Source organism: Protopterus annectens, chromosome 12.part0, assembly GCF_019279795.1.
Source record: "Protopterus annectens isolate FY-2018-M chromosome 12.part0, PAN1.0, whole genome shotgun sequence".
Lineage (NCBI taxonomy): Eukaryota > Metazoa > Chordata > Ceratodontiformes > Protopteridae > Protopterus > Protopterus annectens.
In genome coordinates this window covers 504485850-504498413 of record NC_056746.1, presented here as the reverse complement: position 1 = coordinate 504498413, position 12564 = coordinate 504485850, and the positions used below count along the sequence as shown (strand labels likewise).

Sequence of the window (12564 nt, the reverse complement as noted above, 5' to 3'; positions counted from 1 at the left end):
GAGTAGCCATGTGGCACATATGGATGCCATCATACCTGGTGTGACATTTATTAAGGATACCTTATTAATGCACGTGTGGTGAAGACATATGTATTGATGGGGCTAGCAGGAAATGTGGAACAGTTAGTGGGAGAGGATGTGCATAGGAAAGATAAAAAAGAAGGACTAAGAAAGGATAACAACATTGTTGAGTTGGGATGTGTACCAGTCAACTAAGGTAATTTAGACAGCGATCCAGTATTAAGTGTGTACAGACCTCAAAAATAGAAAGGCTCTTGAAAAGTATGCCCATTCAAAAACCTTGGTAGTTAACTAACATAAAGTCTGCTTACTGCATGGAATATAACTCCACCCACTTTCAGTGGGTTTGTGGAATGCTACTCGGAAAAATAAGTTATACTATAAAATCTGTAAACGTTAATGAATGGTATACCTCATAGTGTCACTAAGGTTACCACCTGTCCCTCTTTGGGCAGTTGTGTCCTTTAAAAAAAAACTAGAAAATAGCAAATGTTCTGAGATTTTAGGACAATATGTCCTACATTTTCTTTAATAGTTGTATAGAACAGTTATTGTCTATCTTAGACACCTAAATGTTAATAAGAAAATAGCATAAGCATCTCAAATGCTACAAGAATAAGCTTTTATTTTGAAAAAAAAGGTGAAGTTCTGTCTTTTGCGCTGGCTGTGGGTACGCTTTTTTTCTGCAAAATCTCAAATTTCAACAAAAAATGTCCCACTTTGGACATTTGAAAAGATGGCAACCCTAAATATCAGTCTGAAAAAGGAAGCTGAAACACGTGGTCCCTCTTTTTAAATTGTTGGTGCCACCAGTTGGTCATGTATCTGGTTTGTTTTCTGTGCCCTAAACAGTTTCAAAATTGTGTGTGACTGTAGGAGAGTTGGAAAATCTTGCAGGAGTAAGCCAAGCCTGAAAAGGAGTTCATCTTCAAAAACTGGTACTGTTATCTGTAAGATCGTGTGAGGGGCGAAATCAAGCTTGAAATTAGGAAGTGTTTCAGAGAGGTTTTGAAAGAAGGGAAGGGGGTATAGACCTGATGGATACAGGTAAGGAGTTCCAGGCCTTAGCAACCTTGTGTGAGTACAGACAATGCCCATAAGATTTGCTAAGTTTGTAGACAGACAGTAGTTTTTGGTCACTGGATTACACTGACCGACTAGGAACATAATTGTGTAAAATATTTTTTAATGCTGGGCAGGCAGATGGATGCTGGATTAGTTAATATTCTGTAATTTTGTTACATTTAGCAGTTGTTGTATCTTTTTAGTTAATATTCTGTAATTTTGTTACATTTAGCAGTTGTTGTATCTTTTTCGGCTTTTCCCGGTTAGGGGTCGCCACAGCGGAACTCCGGTCCGCTAATGATTAGCAGTAGGTTTTTACATACCGAGTTGCCAGCCCTGACGTACAACCTTCAACTAAGGTACGCCCATTCACGCATGTCTCCACAGAAGACGCTTTAGCTGAGAATCTAACAGGACAATGTCTTGCTGTGAGGGGACAACGCTACCGCAACACCACCACCGCATGTTATTTAATATTAGTGTAGCAGTTAATTTTATTTTTATAAAACAAAATTGCATTTCAGTTTTATACAGGTTCAACGTTTGATACAAGTTCAAATGTTAATATAAATGAAACACTGTTACTCTGGTTATATTTTGTGTTTAACATTTTGTCTGTTCTTCGACTTGCATTACGAATGTTGGTATCCCACAATTCCAATGGATTGGGTGGAGCTATGTAATTATGCCTGTAAATTATATGTTAATCAGTGTCCAGATTTTTGTCCAGTTGTACCTACTTTTCATGGGTCTTTGTCCAGGTTTTTGATGATTCCAGGTTGAGAGGTATGGATAGGGGAGGAGCTTGAGCTTGTGAGGAGTGTCATTGTTTAGAAAAGGCCACCAAGGTGACCAGTCCAACCATTTCAGTGTCCAGACAAAGACCAGAACAGTTCTTATAAGGCAGGGGAAGAACAGATCAATGTAGCATTACCAGCATATTGGAGTAAAGATACCTGTCTGGCAGCAATGAAAGGGTAATCTATAAATATGTTAACTATAGTAAACTTTCATTTAACCGGTACTCAAGCAACCGGCAAAAAAAAAAATCAAAGAAATACAGTAGAGTTTTCATGTGTTGTACTTTCTGTTTTCCCCCCATAGAAACATATCTTATGTTTTTAGAGTTTTACAGTTTTAAAAAGAAAAATAAGAATAAATTCACTCTCTCCCCGACCTGAGAACAAGTTAAAGCAAACAAATAGTATAGGGAACAGTATTAGTCAGGCCTATTTATAATAGTAACTCTCAAGCAATCAGAAACTACAGTTATCCGGCATCTACCAATCCCCATGGGTGCCGGTTAACTGAGAGTTTACTGTACTCCTTTCTACTTGGTCCACTTCTATTTATTACGCCATTGTACTGATTAATACATATACATATATATAGATATATATATATATATATATATATATATATATATATATATATATATATATATACTTTGATTCACTGAAAACTCATTTCACTGAATTTCAAAACACTCGCACCAAATCGCTGAAAGTTCAAATCACTGAAAACTCATTTCACTAAACCACATTTCACTGATTGTAAGTACTTTTGGGCAAATTAAATGTATATGCCCTTGCTGTTGCGCAATCCTGGATTTAGTATATATAGTTAGGGATTGTGTGGGGAACACAGCCCCCCACATTGGGGGGTGTAAAGGTGTAGCCCCCACCTACTTTTGGTTTTATATTGTTAGCTTTCAGTGAAATGAGATTCATAAATATAAAAGCTAAATAGGTAGGGGGCTATGCCACCCACACACCCCTAATGTGGGGATCTGTGCCCCACACACCCCAATTTTATATACTAAATCCAGGCTCGCACTACAGTGGGGAAAAGGGCATATATGTTTTATTTGCCCAACAGTACTTAGATTCGGTGAAATGAGTTTTCAGTGATTTGAGCTTTCAGTGATTTTTTTGAGGGTGAATTGAAATTCAGTGAAATGAGTTTTCAGTTTTTACATTTCGAAATCCCAAAACCTCGACCCTCTAAATCCTGACATTCAGAAGTTCGAAGTTTTGGAATCTTGAAATTAAAAATAAAAAACACCTAAAAGAAGAAAACCTCAGAAATCAAGTTTTTGTAGGGGGGCAAGCCCCCCTGCCCCTCCACACCCCCTGCTACTTAAATATACCAACTCCAAGATCGCACTATAGTGATGAGAACAGTAAAGTTCCCATTCCGCACTATACAGTGATCTCCATTGATACATTTCGAGATGTTTTAGGGTTCAGTAGCCTGGGAAAGTTTCAGAATCCTGACAGATTGGTCCTTACGATTGACAAAGATGCATCAGTATATCCAGAGTGAACATTATGGTAAGTGTGTAATTTTTGTTTATGAAATAATATGCTGCAGTCAGAAGAAAGAAATGGAACCTGAAGAGGAATGAAATTTGCTTGAGGTAGTTTAAAATTTGGGGTCCTATAGAATACAGTGAGAAGGTCGGTCTTGCATTCCTTCCTCCAAAATGAGCAGTGTGAACTGCTTAAATGGGATGATATCATAGATGATATAATAACCTGAAATAATGGAAGGATAGGAGGAATATACTCTAAGGGTTAAAGGGAATTTCTTTTAGGAGCAATAGGACCTAGGATGGTAGTTCAGATATGGCCAGGGTAATATACTGTGACTGGGAATACTGTGCTATGCAATATAGTCCATTAGACTTTTTGACAGAAATTAATTGGGGTATTCAGCTAGAACTGTGGCTGCTGTGGTAGCGTTGTCACCTCACAGCAAGACGTTGTGCCGTTCGATTCTCAGCTAGACCGTCTTCTGTGTGGAGACATGCGTGAATGGGCGTACCTTCGTTGAAGGTTGTGCGTCAGGTCTGGTAAACTCGGCACGTAAAAAATCTATTGACAATCATTAGCGGACCGGAGTTCTGCTATGGCGACCCCTAACCGGGAAAAGCTGAAAGACCCAAACAAATTCAGCTAGAACTGTTTTGCTAGGAAGTTGAGGTAAGAGGAATGAGACCTCAAAGGCAGGATGCAAATGCATTCTAGTTGGGGAGCAGTTGTAGTTAGATTTGAATCACGTAGGTTCATAGGTACTTACTGTTGATCCATGAGAATCCTAAGAAGCTTAGCCTTGCATTCCTATGGTAGTTTTTAACCCTTATATTTTGCATACAAATACAAAACTAACAGAACTTAAGATGTGTAGTGCTCAAACACTATAAACCACTAAAATAAAACAAATGAACACTAGCAAAGTCCACCAACAATCTTTTGAGCTAAAACCTTTTATTTAATAATGAACATGAAAAATAAAATAAAAACACATGTATACATAAACACTTAATGTTCTCACCTTGTTGTCTTAAGAGCCAAGACTTCATCAGATACATGCATACCTCATAATTGTGCCTATTTTTATATTAAACCAATGAAGAACAAGCGTTTATGTATACGTGTTTTTATTTTATTTTTCTTGTTTGTTATTAAATAAAAAGTTTTAGCTCAAAAGATCATTGGTGGCCTTCGCTAGTGCTCATTTTTTTTAGTCAAGTTGCATACAAATACCCCAGAGATGGATCGAATAAGGAAATGTTGGGACATTTACATATTTCCCCTGTCTGTGAGGGAAAGGGTTACTAAACTAGGGTATGAATTTGCAGTTAGCAAACTATGTGTCCAAATTGCATTTGAATAGGGGTCTATATCAATCCATCGAAATGGCTGATTATCGAATACCAGATGTTCGAACTGTTAAGTTCGAACACTGATTATCGCGAAGCTGCAGAATACCGAATTCTTTCCCAGGGAAAGAATTTGGTGGGCCGTTTCTGTGGCTTCGTGATTGTCAGGACTGTGGTGGGAAGTTACGGGTCGGGTTCAGGTAAGTGTGCGATTGTGTGGATGTTAGGGCATGAGTTAGGTGATTTAGGGTTAGGACGCGGGTGAGGTGGGTGTGCAATATTTGCAGAGTTTAGGGTTAGGGCCGGATAGGTGAGTTAGGGTTAGGGCGCGGGTCAGGTGAGTGTGCGATAGTGACGGACCTTAGGGTTAGGGTTTGGGTTAAGGTAAATGGATAGATAGTAGTGTATGTATAGTTTAGTATAGGGTTAGATGTAGGATTTTAAGTGTATGTGTGTGGATTGATGTTTTTTTGGTGTGCTTGCGTTGTGTGTTTGTTTCTTGGAACAGCGATTTTTTTTCCTTGGGAAAAAAATCGCTGTTCTAAGACTTCGATGGTTTTGCACTTCGTGGTTAAAAGTTTGAACATATGGTGAACTGATATAGACCCTTTGAATAGAGTAAGAAAAGTGATTTGCTTTATGTGGAATGGAAAACAATTCCACTGAAGTGGTATTTTCTGTGATGCAAGCCTATTCCCTCCAACATATTCTATTTATTTTGCATGATAAATCTAGATTCATTGTGCAAGTATTTATGATACCACTGGACTTGCAAATAAGTGTAATAGGTCAAACAGAATAAGGTCTGTTGACACTCTATACACAAGGCAGACATCACCTCTCAATAGCCAGTGTGATACTGAAAACTTCTGCAATTTATTTAGGTCCTTGATATTTTCAGTAAGAAAGCATTGTGGCCATTCCAGTTGTGACAATTGAGGCATTATACTCAATGATTGGCCTAATGAGTGTTACAATTACATCTCTGGATCTGAACACAGTTCCTTTAGATATAAGCTGTGCAGTGAAATAGGACTTCCTTACAACAGTGGATATGTGGTGATCAAATTGTCAGCATACATACCCAGATTCCTAACTGCAGTATCTATTTTCAGGGGGTAGTTTATGTACTAAGATGATAACAATACCTTTGATTTTGTCTAGCAGACTATATCTGACTATATCTGAAGGATGGCCATGCCCACTTAGGTATTTCAAAATGTAGAAGGGACATGTGCTGTCACTATATGTTTGTGACAGAATCATTCACATAACTGTATTTCATCTTCTGGGTTAAGTTATATTGTGATCAGTGTAGTAATTTACAGATATATATTGAACTTCATTAATAGTTGGACTTACACTGTTGGATGCATTGCATGGACTACATGGACAGTTCTGCATGAATTACCTTAAAACCTTATTGGGTAAAGGATTTAGAACAACATTAACAAATTAAAAAGCTCTGCCCTAGATACTGCAGGCAGTTGATGCCTTTACCTGCCCCTAGACAAGGGATCTTCTTTATGCCTTACTCCATTCTTCATTTTCAGGATCCTCCAAAATGCACAAAAAGCAAGGTGACAAGGAGACAAGCTCATCCTGACAACACCATTATGGCCAAAACAACTGTGGTTCCCCCAGTTGATGCAGCTCTGTAGTGAGAGATCATACTTCACCATCAGTGTTGCACCCTCCTGAACCAGTAAGAAAAGTTTCTAGTACAACCCAGACTTGCCAGTCTTAGACTGGCAGCATGGATGACTGTTGCCATACTACTTTCACAGACTATTTCTCAATGAAGGCACCACACATTCTGCAAGATCTCAGAATACCAAGCACCAGGAGAGGTACTACATGTTCTGCAAGAGGCAAGGAAACCCAGTATCAGGAAGTCCTATATCTCTACACAGAAGAGTGTTAATGTTGAGTTACCTGTAGAATCCACACTGCCTTTAGTGTTACTATAGTTAACAGAACTTTAATTTTAGAGTGGCCTGTCTTCCATCTGCATCAAGCTACACCTTACTGCCATTGTGGCATACCTGACCTTGAACCCTCCCTTTCCCTACTGCTGTGAGATAAAGCAGTTTGGGGGGGGGGGTATTGCACCTTAAGTATGCAAAGAAGTCGGTTCCTCCTCCTCCATGCAGTCTCAACTCTATGGTGGAGGACCCAGCCCTAGCACATACCCCTCAACCTCTTAGTACAGGAAGTCTGGACAAGGACAAAAATAATGGGGGGGGGGGGCAGAGGCCCAAAAGCAGGGTCAGATTTTAAATATTGCACTTATAAATTTAGAAAGTTGCTAGAATAACAGGATTTATGTTAACATGCATTTTCTAAAGTATACAAAGTATGAAACTCAAGTGTCTTCTCATTATTTTATGACTTTAATCCTCAATGATTTTCTATAAAACCACATATTTTATGATGTACAGACTAAAAAATATGAAGCAAAAATCTGGACATTCTGTGAAAATCTGGACAGTTGAGAGGTATGCCCTGGCCCCTTTTGTACAAAATTCCTTAATGGTAGCTATACTCCTATCTTGGAAAACTTTATTTTTGGTGGCTATCATTTCAAGGGATATCTGAACTACAGGTCCTCATGTATGCAGTCATCTATAAAGAGAAGATGAGCCTTGAGGACATACCTTTCCTTTATTCTTAAGGTGATCTCTAATCTAGTATGTAATCAAGTTATTCAACTCTATTCTAGCCCACAAATAAATGGTAGAGGACAGTGCACCGTTTGGATGTACACAAACAGTACAAGTGGCACAAAATTCCAGGAATACTGACCAGATTATGTATCCTTTATGCCAGATAAAGACAGCAGGCCAGTGCCTAAACAAATTATTTCTAGGTGGCATTCCAACTTCATCTTGTTCTATTATGAAAGCAATCAGAAAAGTATATGTGCCTCTGTGAAAACGTAGTTTATCAGGACAGCAGTCACCACAGTAGCTGTCTTCATATATGTTCCAGTTCAGAGACTGTGGGAGGCATTCACTTGGATTTTGGTTCACAGCTTTTCCAAGTGGAATCAGCTGGATATGCACGCCCAAGAGCAGGACAGAATTTAGCACTGCAGCCACCACCCCAATGGACACCTTGTGTTAGTACTTTTCCAATGAGTCCATAATACTACTGCAGCACTGATCCCTACAATGAATCTAGGACAGCTGTGTGAACAAAGACACCATAACAGTAGATTTGTCATTGCAGTCTAGTATTTACTTAGACAACCTGCATTAATATATCATAAAAAATGGAAAAAGAGTAAGAGAAAGCAGTTCTGCTTAACATTTTTTGAGATGGGACCCTTCCATTAATTCTGAGTTGTCAATTCAGGAGTCCGCAGTGTATTTTCATAATGCAGAGTCTTGGGCACAGGTCATGGAGGGCTTTACAGATCGAGGACCACAGTCATTAAATAGCCCCATCTAGGACACACTCACTAGTTCTCTGCTCAGAATGAAATGGAAAAATAGTATGAGTTGCATCCCCTTTTAGGCACAAGTCAGGCCAATGTTCTGGGCTATGAAAGGAGCCTAGATTCAGTTTGAGGATACCTGCAAAATGTCTGGAAGTTAGAATTTCAGGACAGATGTCTGCCTTTGACACCTTCCCATGGATAAGAAGTACCACTGCAATAGCAATCTATGCAAATATCTACTCTGATGGTGAGTTTCATTACTTTATGTAGATTATGACTAATGTATGAAAGTGAGTTCCAACTCACCCCTCCTCAGAATGAGGGTAGATGATATTTTGATTAGACGGTGAAAAAGCAGCCTGTCGGTGACAGAAGACTAGAAGACAGAAATTGATAATGGAGTACAGGTCTTTTAGGTTTGTTGACTGGCTACATAAAAAGTAAAGTATTGAAGTTTCGCTTTTAACAGCACTCATAATTATCTTTTTCTCTTTTCAGAATGCTTGTATCAGCCGACTGCTGAAAGGAAGCCATGTTGTTGAGAGATTGCTGTTGTGTCCTGCTGTTTTTGGAGATCAGTGACTGTTTGGATTTTTCTTAGGCATACATGGGAATTAAACCAGTTAATGCACCAGATGACAGTATCTGATACCTGGAAATGAAGCTAGATAATGCACCAAATGACAGTATCATTAAAGCTACTGTGGTAATGGATCCCATCCTTTGTTAATACATTATATGTATACAAAAATATGTATATTTTACTAGCAGCTAAAAAGAGAATGCTACTATTTTTACCTGTCTGGATAACATTATATGTTATATTTTGTATACATTTGACATTATACTGATTAGACAATAAAAATAATCCTCTTTCCTGCACAATATATAGAGAGGTTTACTTTTCTACAAATATGAAAACAAAAAAATAAGTCTTCATTTGTATTGCATTTTGAATACATACTTTTTTAACATTGTCTTGCCAAGTATATTTTTTCTCATAATCCTCAGTTCTGTTTGCTGCCATTATAACCAAGGAATGGTATAATGAAATGCAACAGTATTCTTCTGTTATCAGACGCACTCAAAATAGATGTTTTCAATATGAGTCTTTATGCTTTACTTGTTGTGTTTCTCTCTGCCGTCTGAAACTAGAGCTGAAATCTTCTATTGTCACAGCTTGCATATCCATTTTCAAATTCATTAATTTCTGAAGAGAAAGTTTCTCATCCATAATTAAATTTTTTCTTAATGCTGACCTGGTATCATTGCTCTTTGTTGAAACTAATATTGGTGTATTCCCTTCCATTTACCTGAGTTGAAAAGAGCAATGTGAAATGCATTTTAGAAATATGAGTTTAGTTTCAGACGAGAGCTTATATACAGACTAACTTACCTTAATTTTTTAATGTTTTTATATACTGAGTGCTGATCATATAGATAATGAATATAAATAGCTCAATTTCTACTGCACTTACAACTTGTATACTGTAATATTTTGCTGAATGAATCAGACTAAGCTCAACACAGGTCTGAACCCACAGCATTACAACATATATATTTATATAGCCACCTCTTCTAATCCAATGTTATCTGTGCTGTACAATTCGAACTAGGTGCATTGCAGAGAAGATGCACATTCTAGAAGTCAGTTGTTAATTTTTTCTGCCAGCCACTCTAATAACTCTAATAAATGATTCTGATGAGTAAAATAAATGTTTATTTCTTTTTCTGTTTGCTTCACTCTTTCAGAAAAAGATGTGCAAAAGAACTCTTACGTTATGTAGCCTACTCCTAAATGCAACAGCCATTAATCAATTTTTTTCCCTACCTGCACCACTCTGTTTTTCTAACCCTTGTATAACTTAAAGACAACCATGTTATAAGCTGCTACTGCCACCTGGGGTTCAGTATTCCATGTGTTTAGTGTATATTCAATTAAAAAGAGCTATATGGCATTTATCCTTATACCTTTTAGTGGCATGCAGTGTATTTGGTCCTAATTCTGCTGTTACCTAGAATGTATTGAAGTATGTAAATAATGATAGACACTTAAGCTTCATGCTTCATATCTTTCATAAAATCCAGCCAAATGCAAAATCTGTTAGTCTAGCAACTATTTGTTTATTTTGAGCCTTTATCCTCCATTATTTTTGGCTTATCCCAGATTTCTTGCTCTGAGAAGTTGAGAGGTCTGCTAAAAGCTCAGTCTTTTTAAAAGATCACTAAGGTCAAAAACTGAGTAACCATGGATCTTACGTTATCCTTCCATTCACTTCAGCAGATTGAAAATCTGCCTTCTGGTGGCTCCAGCTGTGAACTTCAACTTCCCCAGAACTTGAGCACCCTCCATTCTCCCATGATGTAGCTGTCCTGTCCTGTAGCTCTAAGATCTCATCTGCTGCCTAAATGACCAGATGCTGCCTCCAGAGCTCAGTTAAGTTTGTTGCTTAATTTGTGTTTTCTTCAATGTTTCATGTCAGGCTTTTCAGTCAGTTTTTCTTTCCTTTTAACTTCCTTTCTTATATAACATAAAAAAATCTTCTTTACTTCCCGCTCCCGACTAGTCTAGTGGGCCTGTTCCACCATAGAGACTCTTTCACTTTCATAGCTACAGTGATTGCTGCTGTTGCGTTACAAAACTTGTTACTGTTATTGGTATTGTAATCTTGCTTATTGTGGTTGCTAGTTGTTGCTGGAAATGGTCTTGTTTCTAGGTAAGACAAGGCTTCTGGTTTAAAAAAATCTGGTTTAAAAAAATATGTGAGTTGTGGCCACAGAATTCTGCCTGTGGATGCCCATGAGTTGTTTGCGGTATACCTGGGGATTGAGTATCTTACTACCTCATGCAATGTTTGTAAGGACTTCAGGACACATTCCTTAGAGAAAATGTAAAAAATAAATTAATATTAAAAGGCTTGCTTCCTTCTCTGCAAGACAAAGTAGGCAGTGAACCTGAGTCGCAAGGTAAGGATAAGGAGAAAAGGAAAATGGACAGCACCTCATCAGGTTCTTTCTCTCCTAAAACTCTAAGACCAGATTCAGTGCAGGTGAATTCAATTCCAACTACATCAGAGCTGCATACCTCACCAGGTCTGCCCCCCTTCAGATTCCTGTTTTACATCTATAAGATCTGACAAGAGTGTATCCGATATTGATTAGGATTGGATTATAAGGGCCTTTGTCAAGGCACAGATTTATATGAGTGTCATCCTGGGTGGACTGAGTTTACCCTAGGATCCCCATGTATGATGCTATTTCCCTGACACAGGTTTTGGTGCTGGAGGTGTCAGAGACCTTTGCTATTTCAGTGCATTCTCTTTCGGTACTGGCTGGATTGAATCCATTGTTTCCAATACCACTGAATTCAACACACTTGATGCTGATTCCACTGGCATCAGGTGTGTCTTGGCACTGGCCCCTCAAGTCCGAGTCTTCAGCTCCATTTTCCATGAAGATGAGTTCAGTGTGTCTTTGATGTCAGAATCTTTGGCATTCAAATCACCTGCTCTGATCTTGATATTAGAACCCTCCATACCATCAGCTTTGGAGGCTCCTTGCTCATGGTCATTCCCATCTATTTGGGTGGAACAGAACGGACAACGTACTAAGGAGGACATCCTCAGAGCTGACAGATTCCTTGATGGCTCTCAATTTTTTGAGATGATCATAGTCCATCCATTGCCGCAGAGATGTTATGCTGGCTGTGGCCCCACCAATTGACACTGTTCTCTCTGTGGCCTTTGGCCCTTATCATTAACCACAAGGACAAAGCCAGTATTAATGTCTTGAAACCTCCCTTCAGCAGTGACCCTAGGACTCTTCAGGTGCCTCAGACAATTCCCTCCTGGAGCCTTCCTAAAAGCACATGCACAAGGAGAAGCCCATAGATTACCCCATGGAATCCCTCAGACCAGATAACAACCTTAATAAAGGGGAAGGCTCCCCACAGTCTCCTCCTGAAGATACCAGGTTTGGGAGACCTTAGAGTTAATGAGACAGAGGAGTATTTAGCTCACCAATCCCAATTAAAGATGAGGAGGCTCTTTTTGAGGCATTCAGATTTGCCCCTCTCTATTTTTTAAGTTATCCTTCCTACTGACCACATGAAGGACCTGGTGGCAGAGAGGGTATGGTGGGAATCAGACATAGCTGAACATATGTCCAAGAAGCCAAACAAGATTTTATGACCACATAAGGACAGACCATACTGGAGAAAAAGTCCTTTGGCGGACTCTATTACTATGGTTGCTGCAAACAAATGTGGAATTTCTGGCAAGAGTTTGGGGGTCCATACCTCCAACCAAGAAGTTCAGGATGATGGACTGCATGGGGAATTAGGTTTACATCCTTGGCACATTTGCACTCCCAA

The 12564-nt window shown here is 38.8% G+C and overlaps 1 protein-coding gene across 3 annotated transcripts in view; it reads left to right on the top strand.

The window, feature by feature from the left end:
• VWA3A (von Willebrand factor A domain containing 3A) overlaps positions 1–9904 on the top strand; it is a 2208650-nt gene extending 2198746 nt beyond the window's left edge. For all 3 annotated transcript variants that reach the window (XM_044089639.1, XM_044089638.1, XM_044089640.1), the window contains one exon: positions 8691–9904. The gene's annotated coding sequence lies outside the window, so the exon portion shown is untranslated. The remainder of the gene's footprint in view (positions 1–8690) is intronic.
• Positions 9905–12564: the final 2660 nt, after the last annotated feature.